We start from the raw sequence: 16622 nt of genomic DNA on the forward strand, positions 1-16622 counted from the left end.
AAGAAGAAAGCAGGAGCCAGGATAGAACCTTGGAGAACACCCACAGTTAGGGAGTGCAATATGAATGATGATTCAGCAAATGAGCAGTGGTCCAGGGTCCAGATTTAGGAGTGTTCTGAGGGGGTGGTTTCAACCCGAGCAAAATTTGGGGCTGATGCAGGAATCTGGGTTATAAATCATGGAGATACAGAGCCATTTCTCCTCGGGACACCAGATGGGGCTGGAAAGGGGCTTCTGGGAAGCCCTTTCATGTTAGGCTCTGCAGCAGGTGTTTCCAAACTTTTTTTTCAATCCGTATACAAATCTTCCTATCTCTCTACTCAATCTGGAAGGAAAATAAATTCCAGGCTCTAGGATTTCTTAAGCAGGGGTCTGTAAACTTGCTTTCATGATCATATTTCAACATAATTGGTCTCCTTTGTAACCCTATGTAGTTTATTTTATGCATACAAAAGTATTCTGAAAAGGGCTTCACCAGATAGTCAGAGGGGTCCAAGATACAAAAACCTTTAAGAAACTCTGTGCATGTATATTTACTTGAGAAAGAAAAACAAGAGATTAGTTAATTCTTCATAAAGAGAACTTTTTCCCAGAACTTACCATTTTTAGTATCATAAAGCTATTTATCAGGACACAGATAAATCAGTAAGGCTCGGGATTCTGGTTTTTTAATCTGGGAGTTTTATTGTGAGTATAGCAGCCACTAGGTGGCGCCATAGGGCACAGAGCGCCAGGCCTACAGACAGCTTTATCTTCCTGAATGCAAATACTGCCTCAGAAACTTACTTGCTGTGTGACCTTGGGCAAGTCACTTAACCCTGTTTGCCTCAGTTTCCTCATCTGTAAGATGAGCTGAAGAAGGAAATGGCAAACCCCTCCAGTGTTTTTGCCAAGAAAGCCCCAAATGGGGTCATGAAGAGTCTGAAACAACTGAACGACAATAATAGTTTTTGATTGGATGGGTTAATATCCAGCCTCTGGTTTGTTTTTTGTTGTGAGTTTGACTCAGAACAGGACTGGAGATCCAGATTCATGGAGATAAGCTGCTGTGAATGGAATGAAAACCTTGCGTGCCTATTAATAAGTAAGAATGAGATCTGCTTCTCCATTGGGCACACCAGAAATTTTGTAACTTCACTGACATTTCTGGCAATTATGAAGCTGTTAGCTTGCCTTCCACTGAATTGTTGTCACTGATTTTTCCAAGCTCAATATCCAAATTTCATTTGATTTTGATTGGTAGGAAAGATTCCTTCAGAAATCTCCATCAAAATTTTCATTGTACTAGGTTGTTGTTCAGTTGTTTTCAGTCATTTCCAACTCTTTGTAACCCCATTTAGGGTTTTCCTGGCAAAGATACTGAAGTGGTTTGCTATTTATTTTTCCAGATCATTTTACAGATGAGGAAACTGAGGCAAACGGGATTAAATGACTTGTCCAGGGTCACACAGCTAGTAAGTATTTGAGGTCAGATTTGAATTCAAGAAGATGAGTCTTCCTGACTCCAGGCCCGGCACTCTATCTACTCTACCATCGAGCTGTCCTTGACCATGGCTAAGTCATTTCCATATTCTGAGTCTGTTTCCTCCTCTGTAAAATGAAGTGGTTGGACTCCCATGATACCTGAGGTAAAAGCCTTTGTGAATAGGCTTTGTTTTTTCCAAAAAGAGCAAAGGTAAATGGCATTACTTAGTGGAAAGAAGTCATACAAATTGGGAGGTTCTGGAAGATGAAAAGTATCTCTAATAGAAGAGAGGAAGGAAATGAGCATTTATTAAGCACTTACTGTATGTCAGTGCTAGGTGCTTTATAAATATTATTTCACTTGGTCCTTATAACACCTGGGAAGTAGGTGCTGTTCTTATGCTCATCTTACAGATGATGAAATAGGTAGAGATTATGTAACTTGCCCAAGGTCATACAGCTAGTAAGTGTTTAAGGTGAGATTTGAACTCAGGTCCTCCCGACTTCAGGACCAGTGCACTATCCACTGTGCCATTTAGCTGTCCCTAACTTGGAGAGACTTTGGAATATGTGTAGACATTCTATAATTGGTTTTATTCTGCTAACTAGGTGTTTTTTTCAATTTATGGGGTGGGGTGGTATTTTCAAATAGACCTGAGTCTTTCTCTCTGGCTGCACTTTGGTTTGACAATACTATAAGGGGGAGGGGCCTCCTCCCCATCCAGACTATTGGACACCAAGTAGTGGGCCTCAGTCTCTGTCCTCTGCATGAATTCTTCTCTGTTGTAGGGGAAGTTATTGGAGCCTTTTAAAGGCTAAGAAGAGCAAGCCTCTGGGATTCCCAGCATTAGACTGTGAAGCCAGTTCAGCATCAGTGCCCAAACAATTAAGGAGTTACCTTTAGGAGTGACCTCTTGGGACCCAGACCAGATGTAGCTGAGATAAGGATTCGTCCAGAAGACACGGTGCATCCAGACAAGGGACCACCGTTCTGTAGGAAGCGTACTAAGTCTGAGCCCATTCTCCCCAGAGACTGAGGTGGGATAGGGGAAAGTGTGTCCCCCTGACTCCAGGTGGTGGGGGGAAGCATTTCTGCTTTTTCTATTGCTGTATCTTAGAAGTAAATATCTCTTTTCAAAAGCGAATTGATGTTAAAGGGCTAAACAGAACAACATTGGCACCCAACAGTGGTGGACAAGGGAGGGGGACGGAGCCAATGAGCTTATTAGAAGCTTATCAGAGTAGAGACAACTTCAAACTTGTCACAGCACCCTAGAACCCTGAGGAGAAGATGTGGTCAGAAGAGAGAACCCAGAGCACACTCCACAAAGTGTCCTGGAAATGAGAGCTTTCTGTTAATTCATTCATTTGTTCATTTGTTTGTTCGTTCATTCACTCACTCACTGATTTATTCACTTATTCGTTCATTTACTTATTTATGTATCTATTCAACTGTCTATCATCTGTCTTCATTCATTCATTCAGCCAACTATCTATCTACTCATTTGTTTGTTAAATAATTTATTTTTGCTGTAAGTGGGAGCTATGTAAAACCATATGATGTTGCTGGAAATCTAACTCAGCTGAACTGACTAGTTCTAATCGATGCTGCAAGTCATCCTGGACCCCAAGCCTGAGCTCTGCTCACTCCTGAATCCTCACTCTATAAGGTTAAAAGAGCATCAAACAGACAGGTCCCTCTCTGTGAAATGAATTGCATTGGACTCAGAGGAAGGAGCACCTGGGGAAGAGGAATATGATGTGATAAGAGGAGGGTGCACTTGGAAGGGGGTGGGGAAGGTTGGAGCCTATAGAGGGAAGCCAGGAGGTGAGATATATCCAGAGATCACAGACTTTGAGTCAGAAGGGACTTTAAGGATGTTGTCTGAACCTCTCATTTTGTAGATGAAGAACCTGAAACCCAGAAATGAGAAGCAATTTGCCTGAAGTAGCCTGGCCAGTAGGCAAGAAAGCAGGGATTACAGAGATAATTTGAGGAGCCAATTTCCTATTTTGTCATATATATTAAATTACTGAGCACCTGACCTGGATTAAAAGTGGGGTGTATGTATGTGTGTGTATGGGGGGAGCTGGGAGCTGACCCAATTTTCCTTAAAAATAGTTTCATTGATGCTTTTTATAAGCATCACATTGCCAGCACATCCTCCCCCACCCCCACAGAATTCCTTTTATAATAAGGAAATATGGTTAATCAAAACAAATACATTGACCCTTTTTGAGAAGTTATGCCCTATTCTGTATGAGTAGTCCACCACCTCTCTTCTGAGAGAAAAAAATACTTTCTTGAACTTTGAAGCCAAGAATGAGGTCTATTTTTCTAAATAAAAAGTGGGGCAGAGGTTCTCAAGGCAAAATTTTAGCCACAGCTACTTTAAAGGAAACTTTCTTTAATTCAGGACTGTCCTGGGATATCTCCATAGTGATGGGATAGATGGGAGCAAAAGCAAAATATTCAAAAAATATTTTGTTCCTGGGGCCTCTCCAAAGGTTAGAAGAACCTCTGGGGACAAAGACCACCTTCCCTGTCCTCCCACTGACCACTGCCACAGAATCAAAAGACCCCCAACTACCATAGTAATGAAAAGAAAGAGTTCTGAACACACCCACCTGAGGACATAGCTTCCAAGGAAGAGGGACCCCACTGAGGAGGCAGTTTTGTAGTAGACAGATGACTTGCATTGGAATCAGGTGACCAGGATTTGAAGCTCTGCTGCTTAATCCCTGAGGGAACCTGAGTAGCCTTGGGCAATCACTTCTCTGGCCTCAGTTTCCCCATCTGCAAAATAGGAGATTTGGACTAGATGACCTAAAGATCCCTCCCACTCCTCAGCTCCTAAAGCCTGGTGTCATTATTTACAGACCTTTCATGCTGGAATTTGCCTTAGACTCTACAGGGAAACATTCCATTCCGTTAATGAGTTATTGTGTGACGTTTCATGGAATTCACTCATTCCTTCGTTACTCCAGCAGTGGAAACCCCCGAACTCTTAAATGCCAGAGTTGTGTTTTCTGGGTCCTGCAGGAGACCTGCCCAGCCGCGGGCCACATGTTGCACAGGAAGTCATGGTTACAGACAGCAGAGAGAGCCAGAGACTGCCCAGTAATCTCATTTTCCACCAGATACTTCCTGCCCCCCTCCTTCCTGTCCATGAGGAATCACCTTGAGTCGGGAGAGTGTCAGATGTGGAAGCTAGGGCCCTTTGTCATCTCCTCTCTCATCCTCCAATACAATTTTCCAGCACCTGCCCAACACAGCCACCCCTCAGATTGTACAGATCTCCCAAGGGTCATAAGCATGACTGTCTGTCTTTGCTCTCACTGTTTGTTCCTTCTGCCTGGAATTTCTTCTTGCCTCTAAGCTCCCCAGTGACTCCTCACCCTTTAAGGCTCAGCTCAAATTCCTCCTCTCCTCTGAAGCCCTTCCTCAGCAATCTCAATGAATTTCTGGGGCACCCGAGGTTATCCTCACACCCTTTAGCACTTTGTACTGTTAAAAAGTTTTCAGTATTTTCTGCTATTTCAATGTACATATTTCCTAACCTCAAGAGTAGAGATTCTTCACTAGAGGCCCTTAACTTGTTTTTTTAAAATATTTAAAATATTCATTTAATATTTTATTCATTTAATTTTAATCTTTTGATAACTGTATTTCAATATAATTGATATAATTTGATAACTGCATTTCAACATAATTGGTTTCCTTTGCAACCTTATGCCATTTTTATTTTATGCATTTATACACATTTTTCTGAGAAGCGGCTCCAGGTTTCAACAGGCAGTTGTAAGGGAAGTCCATGGCACAAGAAAGTTGAAGAGGAATTCTGAGTCTAGAGAAAAGGTGATATAGTGGGAAATAATGCTGGACTTGGGGTCCAGTGGCCCTACCACAGACACTTAATTAATAGCTGTGTAAGCCTGGACAGGTCATTAAATCTGCCCAAGTCTCTGTTTCCACACCTGTAAAATGGGGCAATAATAGCACCTACCTTGTTTTGGAAGATATAGAGGACTATAGACATATGATCTATCTTTGCAACTAGATGACAAATTCCTTGAGGTCAGGAACCCTTATTTACTTTCCTCCCCTAGGACTCACATATAGTTAATTCACTACCTTTTGATTGGTTGATCAATCAAGTGTGGGTCTTGGAGAACAACCTCAGTTAGGAGTCTAACAAGACCCCAGGCATTTTTGGGCTTAGCTGTGGCTCTTCCTAATCACTGCCAATTATAGAAATTCCTCTCCATGGGAAACCACATTATCCCCTTGCAGCCAGGGACTCAGGGATAGCATGAGGCAAGGGTTCAAACTGCAGAAGAGCTGGGAGGGCCAGCTGGGGTTATGCACTGTCGCTTGGTAGTGGGTGAGATGGCCTGGATTGGGTGTCTTTCTCCATGGTCCGTAAGACCCCATTCTACTTAAAGCCCATGAACCAGTGATGCTGAGCAGACCAGGAGCAGAAGTGGAGAAACTGGATGGTGAGAAGTACCGTAGGGTGAAGATTAGCAAGTTAGCAATGGAAGATCAGTGGGAATGAGGGATTCTGGGAATGATGGCTGGTGAAAGTGGTCAACCATTCAGTTAAGGGGTCAAGGTGGTGTGGAAGAATATGAATAAATGAAAGGGCATTCTGTGTGCTAAGTATTATGCTAAGTGCTGCGAATACAAATTCAAGCAAACAAGATAGCCCCTGTCCTCAGGGAGCTTACATTCTAATAAGAAAAGACAACATATTTAGGTTGGTGGTGATACCAAGGGAGGGGTCTTTTGGACAAGAGAGTCACAGAGATGGTGATGAGAGCTACTGGACTAATGATTGATGTGTCTCCTCCAGGAAAGGTAGCAATGATTTGATTCCTTTTCTCAGACTGAGATTTTTAAGCCATGAGAGTGGGGAATTGGTTTGGGTTATCTGCACAGTTGAATGAATGAATGAGTGAAATAAAAAAAGAAAGAAAGAAAGAAAGAAAGAAAGAAAGAAAGAAAGAAAGAAAGAAAGAAAGAAGGAAGGAAGGAAGGAAGGAAGGAAGGAAGGAAGGAAGGAAGGAAGGAAGGAAGGAAGGAAGGAAGCACTATGCCAAGGTCTGGTGACACAAATAGAAAAGTCAGACAGTCCCTGTTCTCAAGATGCGCACATTACCCCCCACCTCTCTTTTTTGGTGAGGCAATTGGGGGTAAATGACTTGCCTAGAGTCACACAGCTAGTAAGTGTTAAGTGTCTGAGGCTAGATTTGAACTCAGGTCCTCCTGACTCCAGGGCCAGTGCTTTACTGTTTGCCTCAGTTTTCTCATCTATAAAATGAGCTGGAGAAGGAAATTACAAACCATTCCTGTATCTTTACCAAGAGAACCCCAAATTTCTTCATGAGGAGTCAGACATCACTGAAAAAAATGACTCTACAACAAAGAGAGAGCCCTGCCCTGACCATTTAGGGTGAGTCTAGTGATATTAATAGTGATGATATTGAAATGCATTGGAACTGATAAAGGAACTGAGATAAAATGTAGAGAGAGAGAAAAGAATAGGGTCCAAGACAGTGTCTTGGGGTACACTTAAAATTAGGGGGGAGGTAACGGCAAAGGATGCTGAGAAGGTGAGGCCAGAGTAGGAAGATAACCAAGAAATAGCAGCACTGCAAAAACCCAGAGGAAAAAGAGTGTCCTGGAGTATGTTTCAGAGGTCAGGAAGGATGAGGACTGAGCATAGTCTACCCATTTGGCAATGAAGAGATCATTGGTGACTTTGAAGAGGGCAGTTTTGGTTCAGTGATGAGGGTGTGGACTGTTTCACAAAGGATTGAGGAGTGAGAAGACAGGGCTTTGGTCAGGAGAGTAGATAGTGTTTTTTTTTTTTTTTGTTTGTTTGTTTGTTTTGTTGTTGTTGGGTTTTTTTCATAGGGCAATGGGGGTTAAGTGACTTTCCCAGGGTCACTTAACTAGTAAGTGCCTGAGGCAATATAGATAGTGATTTTTTTCCCCTAGGTTGGCTATGAAGGGGAGGAGAGAGAATAGACAATAGCTTGAGGGGATAGCAGGACAAAGTGAGGGTTTTTATTTTTAGGGATGGAGGAGACTTGGGTATGTTTGGACGCAGCGAAGAAGGAACAAATCCAGTTTTCTCTCTAGTCTAGGTTTCCTCCCTTTTCGCAAAAGGGGGAGGTGAAGGAAGTATTTTGAAATTTCGAGGGTGGGATAATTAAGGGGGCAATCTGCTTGGGGGTCTGCAGTGGGATCAAGGATACATGTAGAAAGTCAGGCTTGGTAAGAAGAACCACCTTTTGTAAAGGAAGTACAAATGAGGAGCAGAAAGGAGGGAGAATTATCTAGGGGCTAGTGGATAAATGCTCTTAGGTTATGTATTGGGCAATACATTTGTAAAGTGTGACTTTTTGTTTGTTTTTGTTTTTGTTTTTTTGGTGAGGCAGTTGGGGTTAAGTGACTTTCCCAGGGTTACACACAGCTAGTAAGTGTTAAGTGCCTGATTCTGGATTTGAACTCCTGACTCCAGGGCCGGTGCTCTATCCACTGTGCCACCTAGCTGCCCCTAAAGTGTGACTTTCAAAGGAGGAGCAGTTCTGAGTGTATCAGTTCATCCAGGAGTAATCAGACTAAGGAAATTCAATATCTATCCATTAATCAATCAATTGAATTAATTTAACAAACATTTCTTGAGTACCTACTATGCGCAGGGCTCTATGCCAGGGGAAAGGAATTCACAGTGTCAGTATGGACACTGCTCTCAAGTAGCTTGTAAATGTGGTGCTGCCCTGGGCCAACCCCTTTGGGGTTATGCTCAGATGGGATTCCAGGTAGGTAAGTACAAGGGAGCTTGAGGTGAACCAGCTTCCAGGCCTTGGGATAAAGGGGCCCTTCCCCTGTCCATCCTCCACCCTACTTCAGAGCATGTGCAGAGATGTTGTGACTATTTCCTCTTGGCCTTTGGGACTTAGTTCATACAGTGTGGTGGGGGAATCTTTAATAGTCTGCTGAGCTAGGACTCCTTGGATATACTAAAGTGGTGATACCTGCTTCTGGCATCTGGGATGAGTCTGCCTTACATTTGTGTCTTCTTTCCTTTCCCTTTATACCAAAGGGACCTTGGGATTGTACCTTAACACTGACCCCCACCCCCCACCCCCCATGCATAGTCAAACAAAACACATTTTGCATTGCCCAAGTCCAAAAGGGATCCATGTGTGTATATGTCTCATTCCGTACTAAGTCTTTCTTTATTCGGAGCTGGGTAGTGTGTTTAGTCATTGTTGTTGCTCAGTTGTGACCAACTCGTCATGACCCCATCTGGGATTTTCTTGGCAAAGATATTGGAATAGTTTGACATTTCCTTTTCCAGCTCATTTCACAGATGAAGAAACTGAGGGTAACAGGATTAAGTAACTTGCCCAGGGTCACACAGCAAGTGTCTGAGGCTGGATTTGAACTCAAGAAGATCAGTCTTCCTGACTCCAGGCCTGACACTCTATCCACTGAGCCACCTAGCTTCTTCTGGGATTGTGGCTGGTCATTAAGCTGATCACAATGACTAAGACTTCCAAAATTGTTTGTCTTTATAATACAGTCATACATATCTGGTTTGGCTCTGCATCAGTTCATAAAATCTTTGAGGTTTCTCTGAAACCATCTATGTCATAATTTGTTTATAACACAATTGTATCTATCTATCTATCTATCTATCTATCTATCTATCTATCTATCTATCTATCTATCTATCTATCTATCTATCATCTATCTATCTATCTATCTATCTATCTATCTATCTATCTATCTATCTATCTATCTATCTATCCATCCATCCATCCATCCATCCATCCATCCATCCATCCATCCATCCATCCATCTATCTATCTATCTATCTATCTATCTATCTATCTATCTATCTATCTATCTATCTATCTATCATCTATCTATCATCTATCTATCATCTATCTATCATCTATCTATCATCTATCTATCTATCTATCTATCTATCTATCTATCTATCTATCTATCTATCATCTATCATCTATCTATCTATCTATCTATCTATCTATCTATCTATCTATCTATCATCTATCTATCATCTATCTATCTATCTATCTATCTATCTATCTATCTATCTATCTATCTATCTATCTATCTATCTATCTATCTATCTATCTATCTATCATCTATCATCTATCTATCTATCTATCTATCTATCTATCTATCTATCATCTATCTATCATCTATCTATCTATCTATCTATCTATCTATCTATCTATCTATCTATCTATCTATCTATCTATCTATCATCTATCTATCATCTATCTATCTATCTATCTATCTATCTATCTATCTATCTATCTATCTATCTATCCATCTATCTGTATGTGTGTATGCATATATATATATATATATACATGCACACATACATATATAGGAATGGCTGAACAAGTTGTGGTATATATAGATACTACATATATCATTTATACACGTATTCACACACACACACACATACATATGTCACAACTTGTTCAGCCCCATTTCCCAATTAACAGGCAGCCTTTTAGATTCCAATCCCTTGCTACCTCAAAAAGAGCTATAATACAATTGAAGGAGAGGCTTTTCCTTATAGCCTCAGTGCCTCATTGCCACCCCAGGAGTTCAAGGAGGAGAAGAGAACTAATCAATCACCCCACAAACATTTATTAAGAGCTTACTATGTACTGAGGCACTGTGCTAAATGTTGGGATTGCAAAGAATAAAGCAAAGACCATTTCTGCACTCAGGAAACTTACATCAAAAAACTTCACCTCACAGCCAAAGATCCATAGGCCAGCTCTTGAACCCTGCACTCAGCTCCCACCCACTTCCCTGAGGAACCCATTCATCCCAAGCCCCTCTTTCTGAGCTTGTCCATGCCTGGCCTGCTTTAAAGACAGGGAGAAACTAAGGGCTGTTAGTCCAGTTATGGTCACAAGATGGCAGTAGAGAGAATCCAAACTAATCAATGAACACCAAATGAGCATTATTTACTGAGTTATCTAACTTAACCTCCGGAGATACAAAGACATGGTTCCTTGCCCTCTAGGACTTTGTAATCAAGTTGGGGAGAGACATACATGTCTACATGAAGAGATCACTAACAATATAATTTGCATTTAGAATAAAATACAAATTTAAGACTTTCTGCCATTTGGCACCAATCTACCTTTCCAACCTTATCTTACACTAAACCCCTTCACATACTTTATGTCGGACTACAAGGCATTCCTCAGTCACTCCCACCATCTATGGCCTCTGCAGATCCTTAAAGGTCACACCCCAAAGCTGGAATGTACTTAGTGCTTATTCACCTCCATCTTTTGAAAGCCCTTTCCTTCACACTTCCTCCATCAAGTCTTCTCTGATTCTTCAGCTGAAAGTGATGTCTCCCTTCTTAATTCTTTCCAGAGCACTCTGGCTCACTCCTTTGCTCTCATCAAGAAGGATTTATTAAGAGCCTACTGTGGGTAGGCACTGGGGATACAAAGACAAACTGTCCTCAAGGAATTGACATTCTATCATCCCAGCCTACCTTATATTTATTATCATACATGTCCAGTCTTTCCTGTTTTATTATAAGCTCCTTGTGGGTCAAGATTGTGCCATTTTTCGTCTTGGTATTCTCAGAACCTAGCACGTTGTTGGTTCATGTTGTTGTTCAGTCATTTCTGACTCTTCATGATCCCATTTGGGGTTTTCTTGTCAAGGTACTGGAGTAATTTGCCATTTCCTTCTCCAGCTCATTTTACAGATGAGGAAATTGAAGCAAACAGGGTTAAGTGACTTGTCCAGGGTCACATAGCTAGTAAGTGTCTAAGGCCAGATTTGAACTTATGAAGATGAGTCTTCCTGACCTCAGCCTTGGCACTCTACCCATTGTGCCACCTCATTGCCCCACCTAGCATATAGCAGATGCTTAATATATTTTTGTTGAATTAAATAGTGAAAGAATACTGGATTTGGAGTCAGTCAGAGAACTCTGGGTTCAAATATTGACTCTGTTATGAACTATGTGACCTTGGGTTAGTTGTTTTACCTTAGTGAGCTTTAGTTCCCTGCTAAAGGCTCTCAACGAAGCTGAAAGTGGAAGCAGAAAGGTCAGCCAACAGACAGCAGCTGGTGCACCATGATGTTCATGCAGCTGAAACCAATCAGAGCAGGTGATGGAAGATGAAGACAATAACTCTATGAAGTCCCTTCCATTAGTAAATCCCATGATTTCCATGCAAAGGTGAGTGTAGAGCATGGGCCCAGTCTGACAGCATGCTCTGGACCCAGGGAACACTTCCTTTTGTTGTGCTGGCATAGGTCTGCTCAGCACCTGTCTATGGTCCTACAGTATCTGTGGTTCAGGCATTTAAGCAAGGAAAAGCTCAGAGGAGATCAATTCCCTGGGAGCTGCAGTAATCATAGAAATCTTCACCAAGGACCTAGATTTAGAACTGAAAGAGACCTCGGATGTCATGGAGTCCAACTCTCTTATTAGATAGATGAGATAACTGGGTCCCAGGGAAGGTGAGTGATTTGCTCAGGGCCACCTAGGTGGTTGAGTGGCAAAGCTCTGATTCAAATCAAAATCTTGCCATTTTCTTCCCACTGCACAATGCTTGAGTAGAATTTCAGCTAAATCATGAAGGATGAGGCTGGTTAATAACAATTACGATAATAACAATGGCTATAATTTATTTATTTATTTATTCATTCATTTATCTACTTTCTATCTGTCTTTCTGTCCATCCATCTGTCCGTCTGTTTGTTTGTTCATTTATTCATTCATTTATTTATTTTAATGGCTAGTATTTATATAGATAGTGTGATAAGGTTTTCAAAATATCTTACAAATGTTATTATCTTGTTTTATCCTCACAATATCCCTTTGAAGTAGGTGCTATTATTTTTCCCATTTTTACAAGTGAGGAAACAAAGGCAGACAGAGGTTAAGTGACTTACCCAGGGTCACAGTTACTGGGGTAGAATTTGAACTTGGGTTTCCCTAATTCCAGGTCCATCCATCCCTCTTTCCACTACATCACCTAACTGCTTATAGCACCTGCAGAGTAGAGGGAAAAACAGATCAGAGAGAGTGGAATCCTCTAAGCTGTAGGCCTGTGAGATTTCTGTCCACATCACAGCATCTGTTCTCAATTCTTTCACTTCTATCTTTCCCTTTCCTTTTGGAAAAGTGCAGTTCCCAGTGCAATCCACAAGGTGGCAGAGTGACATCATTTAGCCAGAATGGAGTCCTTGGGGTTGAGGATGGTGACAGAGTGAATTAGAGAAGAGTCTCAGAGACTCCAGGCAGTCCATCCACCAGACTTTAGGGACAAAGAACAGTTGTGCTTTGGATTCCACAGGAGCCTGGAGGGAGAGGGAAAAGTTGGGAAGCTGTAGGTCTTTACCCTTGAGTAAATGGGCTGATGTTTCCCCAGTGTTTGCTCTCCCGACTTACTTACTCCTTGGTGTGACTTTGGAAAAGATGTCTCTCTGGGCCTTGGTTTCTTCCCCTGTAAAATGAGAGGAGGGTGGGTTGGAATAAATGACCTCCAATATTCTTTTCACTGGGAGCTTGTCTTTGGGACTGTACCGCCCCCTAGTGGGAACCAGAATGAGCCTGGGATTCAGTGCATATAGAGTCAGGGATTATAGATTTAAAACCAGAAGGGATCTCAAAACTCACATCAGTTCCAACCTCCCTATTTTACAGATGAGGAAAATGAGGCAGAGAGTCATGAAGCGACTTGTTCAGGGTCACACAGCTGCCGAGTGTCCGATGCAAGATTTGAATTTAGGTCTTTCTGACTCCAAGTTCAGTGCTCCAGTTACATTTATTAAGCACCTAGTATATGTAGCTAGGTGGCTCAGTGAATAGAGCACTGGGATTAGAATCAAGAAGACTCATCTTCATAAGTTCAAATCTGACCTTAGACACTTACTAGCTATGTGACCCTAGACAAGTCACTTAACCCTGTTTGCCTCCATTTCCTCATCTGTAAAAGGAGCTGGAGAAGGAAATGGCAAACCACTCCAGTCTCTTTGCCAGGAAAATCCCAAATGGGGTCACAGAGGATGAGGCATGACTGAAAATGAATGAACAACAACAAAGTATATGTAAGGCACTACATTAAGTATCAGAGAAATAAAGATGGAAATCAGAGACTATTTTCCCTCAAGGACCTCAGTTTCAACATCTGTATAATAATGAGAGAATTGGACTAGATGGCTTCTAACTTTCTGATCCTATCATGAAGTAGGAGATGTAGAAGACCTGCAGGGTTTGTAGCGGAGAATATAATAAATACAAAGGAGACCTCTAGGCTTTGAGAAATCTGAAGAGGGAATGATGATCTTTTATCCGGAGGAGGGTTTAGGGAAGGCTTCCCATAGAAGGTGTCACCTTGGTCGTGCTTTTAAGATCTGTTTAGATAGGACTCCAGTGCCCAACCTAGTCTCTGTACATGGTAAATGGCTAAAGGTTCATTAAAGGAATCAATAAATCTAAAATGAGGGTAAGCAACTGCTTTAAGGCTGAGGTTCTTCCAGAATTGTGATATGGGAGAAGGGGGTCATAGGTAGAGGGAGGCTGTTTTGACTCTCAGGGAACCATATTTTTGAAGTTGAGGGTCATTGAGTGCATGGGATAGAGTAGTGAAGGGTCTGAGGGGTGAATCCATTCACGAGGGCTTTCAGAATCTCTTCCTAAAATGACCCAATGAGTGTTTCTTTTGTTGCACTCATGATTTTATTGATGGAAGTAGTTTGAGTTGGGGAATATTCTCTACCAATGTAGATAACTACCTTCTTTGTAATTTATTGCATTAGAATGTAACCTGGGGTGGGGGCAGCTTAGGTGGCACAGTGGATAGAACACTGGCTCTGGAGTCAGGAGTACCCAAGTTCAAATCCAGCCTCAGACACTTAACACTTACTAGTTGTGTGACCCTAGGCAAGTCACTTAACACCAATCGCCTCACCAAAAAATAGAAAGTAACCTGGGGACGCTGAGGGGAAAAGTGACTTGTCCAGGGTAACACAGTCAGAGGCAGGATCTGTACCCAGATCTTGTTGATTCTCAGGCCAGTCCTCTGTCTTCTAGTGGGTCTTCTAGAAAATCATGGGGAGGAGAAGCATGGCAACAACCCAGCCAAAGAAAAGAAATCAGCCTAAATGTTATCTGATGTCAACACAAGCCCTTTTGGTAAGATGGTCCATCGAGGTCTTTTGGCCTATAATGATAATATGATAGTTCATTTATATAAGGACTTACACTTCTCAAAGCTCATTCATCTACAAGATTACTTCATCAGAATCTCACATCAGGCCTGAGGGGGTAAGCATTGGAGTTATTATTTATTCCCATTTTATAGATGAGGATACTGAGGCTGAGAAGTTATTTTATTTTATTTTATTTTGTTTTGTTTTGTTTTGTTTTGGGCAGGGCATTGAGGGTTAAGTGACTTGCCAAGGGTCACATAGCTAGTAAATGTCAAGTGTCTGAAGCAGGATTTGAACTCAGGTCCTCCTGAATCCAGGGTGAGAGGTTATTTTAATCACAGTGAATTAGAGATAGAACCAGGATGAAAACTCAGAGGATGGGGTCTAGATTTGGAGATAACCTTGAGATCAATGAGTCCAATCCTTCCCTTTTACAGAAGCTCTTTCTACCCCAGAGATTAGCTTAAGATCCCACAGCTAAGTGGCTGAGCTGGTATTTGAACTCCTGACTCCCAGTTCAGTGTTCTTTCCCAGAATAGGAGCGCTCCCTAATGGACTTCTTTTGGCATGGGAAAGAAAGGCTGGCCTGAAGGAGAGGGGTAGACAGAATAAACTCTGAAGGTCATCATTTTGCTGTCTCCTCTCCACTACAAATAGCTCAGCCCTAACCTTGTGTCCCTCTCCTGGTCCCAACCTCCTGACCGAGATCCCCAGAGCTCTTGTTCCTTGCTTTGGGCACCACATGGAAACTTGACTCCCCGAGTAGCCTTGGCCTTGGCTAGACAGATGGCCTCCATCCATCTCGCTGCTATTTCAGAGGAAGGACATAATAGGGAATGACTGCCTTGGTGGCTGTATAGGCAAGCATCTTTGGGTCAGCTCCCCTTGGCCACTAGGGGATGATCTTTTACCACGTTTGAGGACAACTCACAATTAAGCTCCAGGGAGAAAGCCTGGAGTTTGCAAAGAGTTTGACCCCATGAACAAAGCTTTCTGTGTGTACGTGCAGGAAGGCATGCGTGGCTTGTGCCCACTTGTGTGAATGTATATATGCATGTGTGCACACATATGTACCCAGGCCTCTGCCCAGACCAGTGTGTCCCTGAAACTGGCCTAGCCCAATGGAGTCATTATCTTTGTAATGCCTCTGCCAGTAGGAAATAGTCAAAAGATTTCAGGACTTTGAGGAGGAAGAGTTGGCTTGTGATGGGGAGGGGATGAGGGTAGAAGTGGAGACAGGACCTGGGATTGCTACTGACTCTTAATTGGGGGCAAAGAGAATGACAAAGGGCTGGGGGGCAGAGCTTGAGGTAGGAGTGCGGGAGCAAGAGTATATGTGGGGGTGGTGCTACTGGTGATTGGTGGGGTTGACTGAAGTTTTCTATGAGGTCTTGTTTCAGAATCATCTGTGAAGTGAAGGGGATGGATTATATAAACTCAAAAGTCCCTTTGAGTTATAAATTTCTGACTCTAGGGAAAACTCCAAACCAAACCAAACCAAAACACCAGATCTTCACTCAATGGCTGCCTGAGGATTAACTTGTGGTCCATTATGGATCCCAGATCTTTGTTCTCAGGACCTTGATTATAATCAGTTGTTTCCCATCTAGTATTTGCAATGTTTTGTTTTTGTTTTTCATCCTTTCCTATATCCCTGGAGAGTCTCTCAGACTAGGAATGAGAAAAAACCATTTTATTTACATATAACAGATTTAAAGGGACACTTAAAACTATCAAGTCTAACAACCCATTTTATATATGAGAAGCTAAGGGCAAGAGAAATTAAGTGACTTGACTAGAGTCACACAGAACTAAGTATTTAAGGGAGACACTTAAGGTAACCAGGTGGTACAGTAAATAGTGCACTGGGCCTGGAGTCAGGAAGACATGAGTTCAAATTTGG

Source organism: Dromiciops gliroides, chromosome 3, assembly GCF_019393635.1.
Source record: "Dromiciops gliroides isolate mDroGli1 chromosome 3, mDroGli1.pri, whole genome shotgun sequence".
Taxonomy (NCBI): domain Eukaryota; kingdom Metazoa; phylum Chordata; class Mammalia; order Microbiotheria; family Microbiotheriidae; genus Dromiciops; species Dromiciops gliroides.